The sequence below is a fragment of the Felis catus genome, chromosome A1, assembly GCF_018350175.1.
Source record: "Felis catus isolate Fca126 chromosome A1, F.catus_Fca126_mat1.0, whole genome shotgun sequence".
Lineage (NCBI taxonomy): Eukaryota > Metazoa > Chordata > Mammalia > Carnivora > Felidae > Felis > Felis catus.
In genome coordinates, this window is record NC_058368.1 from 112,700,261 (window position 1) to 112,713,334 (window position 13,074).

Here is a 13,074-nt window from a genome sequence, read left to right on the forward strand (position 1 = left end):
ATATAATTCTTTTATAAGAGATAAGGTTTGTAAATATTTTCTCACTGTCTGTGGCTTGTAGTTTCATTCTCTTACTATCATCTTTCAAAGAACAGAAGTTTTAAATTTGTCATTTTTTTCTTTTATGATTATGCTTCTGGTGTTATAGCTAAACAATCTTTTCTTTTTTTTTTTTTTTTTTTTTTTTTTTAATTTTTTTTTCAACGTATTTTATTTTTGGGACAGAGAGAGACAGAGCATGAACGGGGGAGGGGCAGAGAGAGAGGGAGACACAGAATCGGAAACAGGCTCCAGGCTCCGAGCCATCAGCCCAGAGCCTGACGCGGGGCTCGAACTCACGGACCGCGAGATCGTGACCTGGCTGAAGTCGGACGCTTAACCGACTGCGCCACCCAGGCGCCCCTAAACAATCTTTTCTTAACACAAAGTCACAAATGTGTTCTCTTCTGTCTTGCTCTTACAGTTTTATAGTTTAGATTTTATATTTAGGTCTATGAACCATTTTGTTTTAACTTTTATATAAAGTGTAAGGTTTAGGTCAAGTTTCCTTTTATTGCACATACGTATTTATTTGTTCCAGGTGCATTTGTTAAAATATTCTTTCTCCGCTGAGTTGCTTTTACTCATTTGTCAAGATTGTTGACCGTATTTGTGTGGGTTTATTTCTGTGCTCTCTGTTCTGTTTCCTTGATCGAATATCTATTATTTCACTAGTATTTGGTGTTTTTATTTTTGTAGCTTTAAGTCTTAAGATGAGGTACTTTGAGTCTTTCAAGTTTGTTATTCTTTTTCAAGTTATTTTGTCTTTTCCTCATTCCTTTCCTTTTCATATGCATTTTTGAATAAGCTTGTTCACATCTACGACAAATTCTGCTGTGCTTTTTACTGGAATTGTGTTAACTCTATAGATCAGTTTGAGGAACACTCACATCTTAACTACACTGAGTCCTTTAAACTATGAACATGTTCTACCTCTATAGTATTTAGACTTTCCTTGATTTCTTTCCTTAGTGTTTTATGCCTTTTAACATACAGATTCTACATTTGTTTTGTAAAATTTGTATCTAAGTATTTCCTTTTTTTAGCTATATGAAATATATTTTTTAAAATGCTGAGTTTCTGAGGTGCCTGGGTGGCTCAATTGGTTGAGCGTCCAACTTTGGCTCAGGTTATCATCTCATGGTGTGTGGGTTCATGCCCTGCATTGGGCTCTGTGCTGACATCTCAGAGCCTGGAGCCTGTTTCAGATTCTGTGTCTCCCTCTTTCTCTGCCTATCCCCTGCTCATGCTCTCTCTCTCTCTCTCTCTCTCCCTCTCTCTCTCAAATAAACATTTAAAAAATAATAAAAAATTAAAAGGCTTAGTTTCTAATTGTTCATTACCATGTATAGAAGTGTGATTGATTTTTTTCTGTGTTGAGCTTATATTTTGTGACTTGGATAAACTTACTGGTGGTTTGTAGATTGCCTATAATGTTTACATAGATCAGCATGTTATCTGTGAATATGGATTGTTTACTCTTGAATGAACACTTAGATGCATTTATTGTTATAAATACTAAAATAGTCACATGCTTTTATATTGGTTTAAAGATTTATAAAGTATTATGTCTCAACAAAATATTGCCAACAGATTTTTGCTGGCTTTCAACCTCAAATTACTGGCTCAAAAGTTTTTCCTTGGTTAATGTATTGAACAGTTTTTAGAGTATTCATCATGTATTTCTTGTGCTCTCTTTAACACGGATATTACTAGAGATTCTTTGACTTTCAACTGTCCAGAATTTCTTCTCTTTTATTATGGTTCATAAATGTCACGAGCTCACTTATTATCGGGATGAATCTCAGTCTCTAACACAGAGGACGAACCAAAGCCATCTAACATGGTATGTTGATGCTTGAATTTTTAGTGCTAAAGCTATTGTTTTGACAACACCACAATTTATACTACACAACAACACAAATTACTACTTTGCTTAACTTTGGTTAAAAAGCCCAACTCTAAAACTTTTTCAAAGCTACTGACAAATGAAAAGAGAAAAAGAGAAGCTCATTATGCTGATCGGTCAAAAGTTAAGTGAATTTCTCAGACTGATGTTGTGGAGACACCCACATAGTACAGGATAATTAACACTTATTCCTCAGAGGAGACCTTAGAAATTAGATTAAACAATGGTGTGGGCCTCAAATCTACTCCCCCTTCTCCTCTGTTCAGGGACACAGTTATGGGAGAGGAATGTTCATTGAAAGCTTCAACTGAAATACAGTTGGACGTAAATCAACATTTGTGTGCATGCTGGGAGGTTTTCTGTGTTTGATATTTAGGCAGAGTTTGTTTAAAAAAGTATTATAATAGCAGTTTACAATAAAAGAGTTCTAAACGTTTTAGTATTTCATTAAGTGGTAATAATTACTCTTTAAAGATGGTGAAAATATTATTCCACTAAGAGAAAGACTGAGAATTGACCATCACATTTAACAACTTGGAGGTCATTGGTCACATTGATGGGAGCAGTTTTGGGAGAGTAGAGGGTATAACTGGTGAGGATTAAAGATTGGGAAGAGAGAGAATTTAGGCCCGTAATATAGACAGCTCTTCTGAGGAATTTTATTGCAAAGGAAGGCAGAGAACTGGCAAACTAGCTGATGTGAGAAGTAGGCTCAAGAGAAGCTTTCTTTTTGCCCACCTCTTGCTTCCCTTCCTCCCGATATCCCTCCCTCCCTCCTTCCCTCCCTACTTCCTTCCTCCCTTCTCCTGATGGGAGAAACCATAATATTTTGTATATTGTTAGGAACTTTTCAGTGGAAATTATACTGAGCATTGTATATCATATTAGTAGATCATTGTATTAATCCAGTAGCTCAAAAGCATATATGACAGAAGATTAGATATTCATATATAAATGAAGAAATAGATTTAGATAGAATCACATATGGTTTATCTATAGTAGGAGGGAAGGTCAAGCATGTGGGTGAGCATGCCATTAGGTAGATGAATTGGTGGTGGGAATCTGTAGACATTTTCTTTCTATTGTATCACTTTTTTTTTCAGTGAAATGGGAACTAAAAATTAACAGCTGAGAGTAAGAATTGGGGAAGAGATGATAGAAGTTTGAGAAGAGGTCTAAATAGGTTTTAGGAAAATTTAAGAGTGAATAAATTCAGGAAACAGGATATAATTACGGGAGGACCAAAAAGAGTTTATTTGAGGTTCATGGTCAGAAATTTAAAATGAAGCCAGCTATTGTGGTTGTTTTTTTCTAACCACATTAACCTCCCTGGGTACTGGCATGGAATAGGTAGAATACAGCAGATCAGGAGAGGGGCAGAGGAGTGGAGGGTGTGTGTGTGTGTGTGTGTGTGTGTGTGTGTGTGTGTGTGTGTGAGAGAGAGAGAGAGAGAGAGAGAGAGAGAGAGAGAGAGAGAGAGAGAGACTGTAATTATAGTCCATGGAATTGAGGCTGTTATGAAGGGAGACAGGACTTTCAGGGGAGAGGAAAGTGGAAAGGTTAGGAAATTAGATGCAACTACATGTTGTCTACAAGATACTGCTTTAAATATAAAGTTGACAGTTTCTTATAAAACTAAACATAATCTTACCATATGATCCATCAGTTGTACTCCCTGGTATTTACCCAAGGGGGTTGAAAACTGTGTTTACACAAAAAGTTGTACATAGATGCTTATGTTTATAGATGCTTTATTCATAGTTGCCAAAATTGAGAAGTAACCAGGATGCCCTTCAGTGGGTGAATGGATAAATAAATGGTGGTACATCCAGGCAATGGAATATTATTGAACACTTAAAGGAACTGAGTTACCAAGCCATGAAAATACATGTTGGAAGCTTGAATGCATGTTGTTAAGTGAAAAAACCAATCTGAAAAAGATGCAGATTGTATGATTTCAACTATATGACAGCCTGGAAAAGGCAAAACTATGGAAATAGTAATAAGATCAGTGGTTGTCAGGGGATGGGGACAGGAGAGTGGAGAGGGTTAAATAGGTATAGCACAGAGGATTTTTAGGACAGTGAAGCTACTTTGTATGATACTGTAATGGCAATGTGTGTCATTCTACATTTGCCCAAACACTTAAGATGCACAACAGCAAGCATGAACCATAATATAAAATATGGACTTTGGGTGATAATGATGTGTCAGTGTAGGCTCATCAGTTGTAACAAATATACCAGTGGGGGATATTGCTAATGGGGGAAGCTATGCACTTAGAGGGGCAGGGGATATACAGTAACTCTCTGTATTGTCTCCTCAATATTGCTGGGAACCTAAAACTGCTATAAAAGTAGTTATTAAAAAAAGATTAGTGGGTTGGAGGCCATGGGGCAGGCAAAAGATTGATAGAGTTGGGATTTTAGAGGCAGAAGGAGAAGTTTGAGTGAGTGGTCAGAGAATGTGAGTACGATGCTGAGATTATGGAGAGTTTGCGTTTATTCATCAGGACAGATTCAGGCTCAGATGGGCTCATGGTGACGACATTCAGACTGCTGGAGGACAGAGTGATCCACTGTTGTAGGCAGCAGTGATGAGGGGTAATGGGTAATATAATCTGATGAAATATGATTCAAAGCTGAATATTCTTGGGGAGGAGAGAAGGAAGAAGGTCGGGAAGTAGTAAGGAGCAGCAAGAGAGATATGCCCACTCCACTTCTCCAGGCCCAGGGGTGTGGGGACCATGGGAGCAAAACCTCGCTAGGGTTACAGGGGAAATATGTCCCTAAGGAGCACACCCTTTCAAAGAGGGAGATGTGATGCATCTCTGAGTAGAGGGGGCAGTGTGATGGGGGATGTTGCTAAGGAGGAACTATGACTTCCAGAGGGTGAAGTGGGGGCTGTCTGGAGATGAAGGGTATGTGGGATCTGAGGACAAAGTAGGGGATAGAAGGAGCCTTGTGGAGAATCGAGTACAGGTTCTGAGGGGGTGACCTCAGAGATGGCAGTAACAAAAGGAAGGATTACAACACTTACACTGTGAGGATTCAGTGAGGCAAGGCTAAACATTTGGCACGGTGCTGGCCACACAGGTTGCACTCAGTACCTTTTAGCTGAGAAGGATTCAAAGCCACCTCCTGCCCCTAGCACTCCCTTCTGCACATCCCCTCACTCATTTGATGGATGAGAAAACTGAATGTTAAGATTTAACACACATGGCTGAATTCTCATTAATTGTAGCTGGAATCACTGAAATAATTAATGGATGAGAGATGCGGGGTAAGAACCTGAGCCTGGTGCTCATTATTGCAGATGAACATTGAAAAGCTTCAACCCATGTTGTAGCTTTCATGCGTACACTTAATTGTTTCATTAACCTTCACCATATCAATAAGCTCATGCTCCAGAGGATCATAAAAGACAGATATTCTTCAGCATTTAATCTCCATTTAGGAATGCAGATCCAAGGAAGGTGGTTTAAGTCTAGTACATGACTCAGACAGCAGCATTTCTCACCTTGACTGTCCCAGGGGGATTTAGACAGCCCCCAGGTCCTCAAATCCAGGGTTGTGCCCTGAGGGTGGAGTGGGGTGGGGCTGGCCTCCTGCTCCAGTGACCCGCTCAAAGGCCCGACTCTAACTCTGCCACTGGTCACCCACTGCCTCCTTGAATTTATTATTTGCTTCTGTGAGGAGGCCTTCCTTTATCCATCCCATACTTACTCCCTGCATTTCCCAGTGGGTTTTCCGTGTCCTTCACGATATGGGGAAGTTGTTTGTATGGGAGCCATTGGTGATCTCAGAACTTTTCAGCACAGGCCTGGTCAATGTTTGCATGAAAAGACTGACTGGGAGGTCAGAATCAGAGTGTCTGGGTCCTGATCCCAGCTTTGCCGCATGCTGCCTGTGTGATTTTGAGTGTATTCTTAATCTCTCTATGTGTAACGGGGGTTGGTAATTGGTGTAATGGGGATAATAATGCTATTTGCTTTGTAGGGTTGCTGCAAGGTGTAAATTAAATAAGATAATTTTTATAGGTTGCTTAGCACAGTGTGTGACAGGTATTAACCAGTATGATGACACTTGTGCCTTGTAGGTTAGTGGAGAGCATGGAAAAGTGCCTTTTCTAGTAAAGTTGACACATTTTATGATTGGATTCAGTCCCACAGCTTCACGCTGTGTCGGTCCTCAGGTGGAACAGGCAGCCAGCAGGACCAAGGTGCAGACATGAAGTAGAGTCCCTGATCATTCACAGTGGGTACTGAGCCTGATTCCTCAGGTGACCGCACTGCCTTTCTTAGGCGGTGTTGACAGTGCCTCTGGTGGTACTTTGGTTTCCAACCCGATTTTTGGTTTACTTAATTGGCAGGTACTGACATCATTAGAGGCTCCTCAACCCATCACCATGACATTGTGAGGTCCCAAAAGTAACGGATAGTTCTGCTTGTTGATTTTATAATAAGTCCCCTCTGATGGAGTCGGAGGCCTGCCTAAGGAGAGTGGCTGATGAGCAATTCAAGTATTTTATTCACTAATTCAGCAAGTATATTTGAGCACCCACTGTGTGCCAGGCACTGGGGATACAGACCTAAACAAAACAACAGTCCTTACTCTTGAGGAATGACATGTAACCAGGTATGAACTACAAGGTGACTAAAAGTGCTACCCTTCAGGAGAGGCAGAGTATAAACTGAGACCTGGGGATGTGTAAAGTGAGGAATGACCAGGCGGGAGTGGGGAGGAGAGGTAACAGGGAAAGGACACTCCAGGAAGAGCGACTGGCAAGTACAGAGGCCAGAGGGGAGAGAACATGTGGACTGTGTGTGGACTGGGACGGGTATTAGCTACTCTTGCCATAGCACAGGTATGTGCATACATTATGCATATTATCCACTGTTTTCTCTAACTTCTCATCATTAAATAAGCATGAACATGGTTGGGTATCCAAAGAATTCATGCACAGTCTCTGCACATCCTTATTCAGATTAAAGATGCTACTTGGTTCTCTCTCATGGAACCCCTAGCAGTGCCTCTGCTCAGCTTTCTGCTTTTTATACTGGAACCACAGGGAACTGAGACTGGAAGACAGGTGTGCCCATGTGAGACTTGTTACATCCCCACACCTCCCAGCCACCTCTGCACTCCTCCCTCCCTTTCTCCTCTCCCAGCCCTTCACCTGCACACACACACCACTCTATCAACCATCCATCAGTCAGCGATTCCAGTGATTTGTGTTTGGTGTGATTGCTCCAAACTGTGAGTCAAGACAATGCTCAGGATGTGTGGGTTGAAAGAGGAAGAGGGACCCTGGTGGTTCCACTTACACAGAAACAGCCCTCTGTCCCTTGCCTTCCTGTCCTGCTCACATGGGGCTGGCCTAGGCATGACTGGTTGGTCTTTGTACCCAGTAGAGTAGGAGTTGGGACCTCACAATGTCATGGTGATGGGTTGAGGAGCCCCTAATGATGTTTCCCCCCATGATATTTCTGGTCTTATGACTCCCAGCAGGATGTCACCCACCCCTGTTCTGTAACGGGTTCTCCTGTCTTCATGGTGAGAAGTTCTGGGAATGGATGGGAAGCAGAGGGTTTGCAGAGTTTTCCCCTGCATTGGCCGGGGGACCTCGTAGCTCCTTCCTCAGATATGCAGAGAAACAGCATGGTAGGGTGAGGAGCCATTGCTTGTGTCAGGCGAATTCCAAAGGGGGCAGCAAGGTGACCGCTCTTCATGGGGCACCGGCTTTTAGCAATTGTGTTTTTGGGGTCTGTTTGCCCCAAACTGTACTATACTATCTATTGTCATACAGTATAGCTGTGGAGTGGTGCTGAATGGACAACTCCCTGTTCTTGGATCTTTACTAAGCCTTAGTCCACAAGCACACTTGAGTCACTTTGGTCTGTGGATTGGCTCAGGGAAGAATGCGCATATTCATTAATTTATTCAAAAAAATGAACAGAAGTCTATGCATGCTGACCTCTGTGCTAGGGCCCTGGGGATACAATGAAGAGCAAGGCAGGCATGGCTGCTGCCTTCATGGAGCCAACAGACCAGAGGAAAAGGTAGACAGTGGAGGTCCTGCAGTGAAGTGTGATGAGGATCTCACCTTTTTGTGCAAACTAGACCTGAGTTTCTGTACATTGAGTCTCATCGTAATTCCTGGGAAAATATTTCCTTACAAATAAACCCAGCTGGTAAGCAGTAAAAACAATATGAGTCTGTTATCTCGAAAACTTGTGCACTTTCCAGTGATTCATCCTCACAGAGATGTTCCATCCAGTTCAGCACGTGCTTCCTGAGCCTTCCGTATTCTAGAAGCTGTACCCAGCACTGGAGATGCAAGGAGGAGTGAGATGCAGTCGCTGCCCACCCATGGGAGGGACAACACATAACCCAGTCATTTCAGTATTAGGCTGCAATGCTGGTCATTTCATTCCACAGATATTGAGTACCCACCCTGTGCCAGGCAGTGGTCTAGATTGTTGAGATTCAGCATAAGCAAAACAGAACCTGTGCCCTTGAGGAGCTTGTATTTTTTTCTGGGGGCATGGGGACTGTAGATTGCTGTTTTACACAGATGGTGTGGCAGGAACTCCCTGAGGAGGTGCTTTTGGATAGACAATTGAAGTTGGTGAAGGAGGCAGCTATGAAGATGTACAAGGAAAGTGTTCCAGACAGATGGTTACCAGTGCAAAAAAGGAGAAGTGTGCAAAGTCAGAAGAGGAGGGGATCTGGTATTTTTGAGGTACAGCAAAGAAGCCCATTCCTGGGGCAAAGTGGGTGAGCAGGACGAAAGGAAGAGATGGGTCTGGAGGAACAGCTAGGGTACATATGGCCAAAGGCCTAATAGCACTTGTCAGGACTGTGGCTTTTACTCTATTAAGGTGGAGAGTCCTTGGAGGGTTTCAAGAAGCAGAGTTAACATGATCTGATGAATGCTTGAAGAGTATCATTCTGGCTGCTAGGATGGGATAAACTTAAGGGGCAAGAGCAGAAGCGTGAAGACCAACGAAGAGGCTGTTGTAGTTACCTGGGAGAGAGATGAGGGTGGCCTGGACCACCTCATTTACCAGAAAGGTAAATGGTCAAACTGGTGATAAATATAGATAGAATTCTGGATATCTTTACAATACAGAGCCAAGAGGATTTACTGATGAGTTGGGTATGAAAAGACACAAACAGAGGAGAGATAGGGCGAATGAGGTTTTTGGTCCAAGCAAATAGAAAGATAGTTACCATCTTTGAGATGAATACTGTGTTAGATAATCTCATTGTTTCACAGATATTTCTCCCTCCTTCCCCACCTCCATAAGACCAGTATACTTCCATCAGTACTGATGTCTGCTTAGTATGGGACTTGCTTTAGCCCATGAAACTGATGGTGTGTGACTTCTAAACCTGGGTCGTAAGAGGCATCCTGTATATTCCCTTGGCCCTGTGGGAAGTGTGACTTCCACCAAGGGAAGAATGTGTCACTACCTATCTGTCCTGGACCCCAGAATGAGATGTGTGGAGGAGCCTTCTCCCCTTACCCTTAGACTTGTGAACGTTACAATAAACACTGACATGTAGACAACTGATGGTTTGGGGTAGTTTGTTACACAACGATATTGTGGCAATAATGGACTGATAAAAGGATAGATGTAGGCTTACTGCTTTGGGACATCAACATCAAAGACAGGTTTTTTAGCGCTGTCTGGGTATTCAGGGAAGTTGTCTCGGAGGAAATAAGTCATAGCTGAATCTTGAAGGATAAATCAGAGTTACTCAGTTCAATAGGTAGAGAAAGGGCATTCCATGTTGGGACAGAACATAAACAAAGCCATGCTATACAAATATATAGGGAACTATTGAAGTAGAGGTAGAGGGTGGCAGAAGATGATGAGTCTGGTGAAGTAAAGAGGAGCTGGGACATGGAGTGTTTTGTATTTCCTGATAAGGAGCTTGGACTTTATTCCATAGGCAGTGGGCAGCCATCAGCCCTTTTTAGGAGGGAGAATGGCATGGTCTGGTTTGCATGTCGGTGGGATCCTTCTGGCCCTGTGTGAAGGATAGCCTCGGTGTTGGGGAGTATTGTGGCCTGGAGATAGGACCGTGGTTGGAGCTGCTTCAGTGTACAGTGGTAAGGATGTAGGGATGGAAATGGATTGGGGAAACATTTAAGTATTAATACTAACAGGACCTAAAGGACGGAGAGAAAACGAGAGTTCCATGTGAAGCATGCTTGGGACGTAAAACACTGGAAAGGGATTCTCTTTACATGTTAACATCTGGTGGGATAAAGGATGATTTTTCTTTTCTTTTTATGCACACATTCGTTTTCTACATTAATTGTGTATTACCAGTATAATCAGAAAAAAATTTTTGAGTGTGTTCTGGTGTTTAAATTTGTCTAATATTCTTTGGATGACGTTTGCTGAGCCCTTAAGCCTGAGTGTTGGCAAGGTGGTATCCAGCCTTGGTGCTATCTTGGCCATGGCGGTAGTCTTCTCTACTTGACAGCGAATGACTTTGTTTCTTTTTTTAATATGAAAGTAAAATAAGATCCAAAAAGAAGTTCAGAGCAAATGTGACCTGCGCATGTTATTGGCATCAACTGTGTATTGTGGAAACATTTCAGAGAAGCACGAATGTTGAATTGGCATCACCAGATAACATACCCTTCCAGAGGATTATGTCATGACTCACCTGATTATAGATTCAGAATAGTACATGTTCATGGGACTCATTTTCAAGAGTAATTATAGCACAGTGTGTGTATAGAAGTAATTTTTAAAAATTTGCTTGTGATTGCTGAAAATGCTATTGATTAAGAGGGGCTAATAACTACATGGCAAAGTAGCTATTAAAAAAACTGCAGAACTACACTATATGTTAACCAGCTTGGATTTAAATTAAAAAAATAAAATAAATAAAGGGGCACCTCGGTGCCTCGGTGGGTTAAGCGTCCGACTCTTGGTTTTGGCTCAGGTCACAATCTCACGGTTTCGTGGGTTTGAGCCCTGTATCGGGCTGTGTGCTCACAGTGCCCAGCCTGCTGGGGCTTCTCTCTCTTTCCCTCTCTCTACCCCTCCCCCACTCGTGCTGTCTCTGGCTCTCTCAAAATAAATAAACTTAAAAAAATAAAAATACATATGTCCATACATACATACTGTAGAGTTCTGCTCATAAAATGAAAAGTAAAACCAAGTTAGGCAAATTAGTACTTATAACTTCTCCAATTGGAGGAGCACACCCCGTTCTTTTCACTGTGGTGCCTCTTTGCCGTGTGTTCCTAAGCCTGGACTGTGCTCTCTTTGCTTCCTCTAAGATCCCTTCCCACCCTGTCAAGACCAGCTTGAACGTAACCCCAGGATGACTCTTCTGATATCCTTGGGGAGATCCACTATCTCATGCTCGGGCCCCCACTGCATTTTCTTCTTGGAGCCCAGCAGCCCTGACAAAGTGTTCTTTGTATTTTTGACATTTTCATACTTGGCAAATCAATTTTTTTCATTTGTGTATTCCAGCTCAGGGCATGCCACATTATAAGAATTAATAAATGCTGTATAAAATGACCTATACCTATAGTCTGATTTGAGAGTTTTATTTATAGAAGAAACCTGAGGAGCAAGAAAGGGCTAGTGTGTTGCTACCAAGGAATTGACCTAGGAGCAGCGACGGAGGGCATACTGGGCCCTTTAGGTGGTCTTGGAGCCAAAGCTGACTGTTATAGGCTCATTATCTTGTGCACAGACATCTGCAGTGACTTTCTAAAAGTCCCAGAAGACATAGGAAAAAGATGAGTAAGTGATTGCATTTAAATAAGTTCAAATCTAATCAGGAAAATCATATTCTAGTTTTTTTTTTTTTTTTGCTTTAAACTGATTTATCCAACGAATGACTGAATAACTCTCGGAAGTAGGACCTATATCCACTTTGTAAATATGAAAAAAGAAGACTGAGGCTTCGATGTGATTCCATTTATCTGCACAGATGCCACTGTCACCTCTGATGATTCCCAGGTTTTTATCTCCAACCCCAACCTGTATTCTAAGGAGCTGATTTACATGTTCAGCTCCCAGGTGTCATCTCCTCTGGTTTTCTCAGACACTTCAAACTGCATGTCCCAAACTGAACATATGCGTTTTCCATGTAACAACCAAAACTGATCTTCTGCTTTCTCTTTCAGGAAGTAGAATCCCTATCCTCTCCGCCTCCTGAGCTAGAAACCCTGGGAACATCTTTGTCTTTGCCAATCCGTTACCAAGATCTATGGATTATGATACAGAGTATCTCTTATGTCTGACACCCATATTCATCATGATCTTCATTCAAGTCCTTGTAATTTAGCGTCTGGACTTTTGAACTAGCTTCCTGATTAGTCTCTTTACCAATAGTTCTTTCTTCTACCCAAATGCCAGCCCATCATCCCCTTGGCTGAAAAGCTGCAGGATAAAGTCCCGGCATCTTTATTATCCTACTTCAATATACTTCACTAACATTAGCCCCATTTTAGAAGCCTGCTCTCCCCTGGTGACACCTGTCCACCAAGTAGTACACTAAGCCTTCCCTGCTCCTGTACACACTCGTTCCTCTTCCTTTATGCTTCTCTTTCTCTCCTCCATTTGCCAAACTCCTACTCACCCTCCAAGAACCACTTCAAAATACCATCTCTTCTGGGAAGCCTTGTCTCACAGTCCATTTGTTGCACTCTGTGTTGTGTGTGTGTTCTCACAGCATTTTGCTCCCGTTCTACTACCTTGTGATTATCCTTTAACTACTACTGTCTCTCCTGTTGCTTTGAGGACAGAGTCTGGATCCCATCCACATTTTTAGTCCTACTTCTTAGTACAGTGTCTGGCATGCAGAAGGAAGACCCCCCTTTGTGGATAAATCATTCAGCCACCCTCAGTTGTTTACTCATCTGTAAAATGGGAACACCAATCTCTTGTTAAATCTCCACTTTGTTGTTGTTTATGAAAACGCTCTGTAGAAATGAGAAACAGAAAGGGCTAGAGAACTGGGGACTCATTAAGGGGTTATAAGCACCTGGCTTTGTAAATGGGGAAGATGGGCTGCCAAACAGTGAAATGACTGAGCCTGAGCTGTTTATATAAACAGCAGTTTATAGCCCTAGGTCTCCTC

At 42.1% G+C, this 13,074-nt stretch overlaps 1 protein-coding gene across 2 annotated transcripts in view; it reads right to left on the reverse strand.

Moving 5' to 3' along the window:
* Positions 1-13,074, reverse strand: part of TRPC7 (transient receptor potential cation channel subfamily C member 7) — a 131,114-nt gene that overhangs the window by 98,968 nt on the left and 19,072 nt on the right. The window lies entirely within an intron of this gene.